Source organism: Maniola hyperantus, chromosome 10, assembly GCF_902806685.2.
Source record: "Maniola hyperantus chromosome 10, iAphHyp1.2, whole genome shotgun sequence".
NCBI classification, from domain to species: Eukaryota; Metazoa; Arthropoda; class Insecta; order Lepidoptera; family Nymphalidae; genus Maniola; species Maniola hyperantus.
The window spans coordinates 3,047,067-3,049,854 of NC_048545.1; the positions used below are offsets into that span (position 1 = coordinate 3,047,067).

Genomic DNA, 2,788 nt, shown 5'->3' on the forward strand with positions numbered 1-2,788 from the left:
AATCATGTGTATGATGGCTAGGCAGCCTCGATTGTGGTGGGTAGAACATTTCCATCGAGTCTTGCGGCCGCCGTCTGAGACGCCCTGGAGGGCGTAGTTATAACCATATATCCTAATTAAAGGTCTTCCTTTTCGCGACTTCAAGTGTTCAACTAGAAAAAAAATATTTTTTGTTTACATAATATGTACCTTAAATATATAAAAGGAAAATGTGACTGACTGACTGACTGATTGACTGATCTATCAACGCACAGCTCAAACTACTGGACGGATCGGGCTGAAATTTTTCATGCAGATAGATTCTATTAGGACGTAGGCATCCACTAAAGAAGGATTATTGCAAATATAACCCCTAAGGGGGTGAAATAGGGATTTGAAATTTGTTTAGTCCACGCGGACGAAGTCGCGAGCATAAGCTAGTCTCGTCATAAAAGAGTCATTACTATCATTAATCAATATTTATTTTTGAATTACAAAGATGTTTTACATATCCAAATAAATCAAAAATCCAGATATTATTTAGAATCATAAAATAAGGTTATTAATCAACACTTTTGTTTTTAACCTATACTTTTGTTATTAATCAACAGGAGTAGATCATCCCAACATTATCGAGAGTTATCAGAGAAGAAATTCGTATTACTTATAATAAAGACTAATAATAATTCACACTTATGTATGTTTTTAACTAACACTTTTGGCCATAAACCAAACTTTTGTTATTAATCAACAAGAAATCAGTAACCATCCCAACATTATCGAGAGTCATCAAAGAAGAAATTTGTATTACTTATAATAACGACTAATAATAATTCACGCTTATGTTTTTAACTAACACTTTTGGCCATAAACAAAACTTATGTTATAAATCAATAAGAAATCAGTAACCATCCCGACATTATCGAGAGTCATCAAAGAAGAAATTTGTATTACTTATAATAAAGGCTAATAATAATTCACACTTATGTATGTTTTTAACTAACACTTTTGGCCATAAACAAAACTTTTGTTATTAATCAACAAGAAATCAGTAACCATCCCAACATTATCGAGAGTCATCAAAGAAGAAATTTGTATTACTTATAATAACGACTAATAATAATTCACGCTTATGTTTTTAACTAACACTTTTGGCCATACACAAATCTTTTGTTATTAATCAACAAGAAATCAGTAACCATCCCGACATTATCGAGAGTCATCAAAGAAGAAATTTGTATTACTTATAATAAAGACTAATAATAATTCACGCTTATGTTTTTAACTAACACTTTTGGCCATAAACAAAACTTTTGTTATTAATCAACAAGAGATCAGTGACTATCCCGACATTATCGAGAGTCATCAAAAAAGAAATTTGTATTACTTATAATAACGACTAATAATAATTCACGCTTATGTTTTTAACTAACACTTTTGGCCATACACAAATCTTTTGTTATTAATCAACAAGAAATCAGTAACCATCCCGACATTATCAAGAGTCATCAAAGAAGAAATTTGTATTACTTATAATAAAGACTAATAATAATTCACGCTTATGTTTTTAACTAACACTTTTGGCCATAAACAAAACTTTTGTTATTAATCAACAAGAAATCAGTGACTATACCGACATTATCAAGAGTCATCAAAAAGAAATTTGTATTACTTATAATAAAGACTAATAACATATACTTCTGTGTTACCAACACTTTTGTCTATACACAAAACTTTTGTTATTAATCGACACGAGTATAAACCGTACAAAATGAGTTCTCATGCACCATTTTAACTTTATATGTTAACTGTTATGTGAAAAGTACAGTTTACTTTTAAAATAAGGACTGAAATCGTACTTTGGCTTTGACACATAAAGTTAAAATGGCGTGTGAAAACTCATTTTGTACGCATTATAGAACTATCCCGACATTATCGAGAGTCATCAAAGAAGAAGTTCGTATTACTTATAATAAAGATTAATATAAAGAAGAAATAATTCACATTTGTGTTTTAATTCACTTTTGTCCGTAATCAAAACTTTTGTTATTAATCAATACTTTTGTTATGGATCAATGGAAGGTTAAACCTATTTTTTGGTTGGATTGGGTGGATGAGTGTGCGATTCATTCTGCAATATGATTTTCTCTTCAATGGTATGTACCGAGGCATGACACCCCTTGTTATGGTGGGTAGAGCATTGCCAGCGTTTCATCTTACTGTTTCCAGACATCGAGGAGTAAGTGTAGCCATTCAACAAAATCATCGGCTTTTTCTTCTTTGACAGCACAAATTTAACTGGAAAGGAATTTTTTTATGAAACAATTTGTAATAGTCTGTTTATTTATTCAACATATTATATTACTAAAAAGCCACTGGACTGGCCTTGGTTTAATTCAAGAAATTAAGATACTTGATGAAGGGAATTGACCCAAATCTCACATGGATGAAGTCTAACCCTCTAACAAATAAACCTGGAATAGCGGTGGAATAGTTATACTCTGTTTTGTCTTTCTCTGTCATCAGTAATTTGACATTTGAAGGCAAAAGACAAAACAGAGTATAATTATTCCACCGCTATTCCAGGTTTATTTGTTAGAGGGTTGATAAGCTTTTATCGTCGACTTTGACTACATTTATCAAATTTTATTTGTATACATAAGTTGAAATCAGACGCTGGATCATTGCTTTGTGCGGCCGTCTGACTTCAAAATACTTAAACAAACTCCTAAAACTTGTAGTTGCATGAATAGTTTTTAGAGGTGGATTTATTAAGAAGAATTGAATCATTTAAAAATGTTTATTAATC

The 2,788-nt window shown here is 31.1% G+C and overlaps 1 long non-coding RNA gene across 1 annotated transcript; it reads right to left on the reverse strand.

Moving 5' to 3' along the window:
• Nucleotides 1–443: 443 nt before the first annotated feature.
• Nucleotides 444–2,273, reverse strand: LOC138402872 (uncharacterized). The gene is made up of 2 exons (XR_011237207.1): nucleotides 1,665–2,273; nucleotides 444–1,521 (listed from the first exon to the last, which is right to left on the reverse strand). It is a non-coding gene; the product is annotated as an uncharacterized lncRNA (long non-coding RNA).
• Nucleotides 2,274–2,788: the final 515 nt, after the last annotated feature.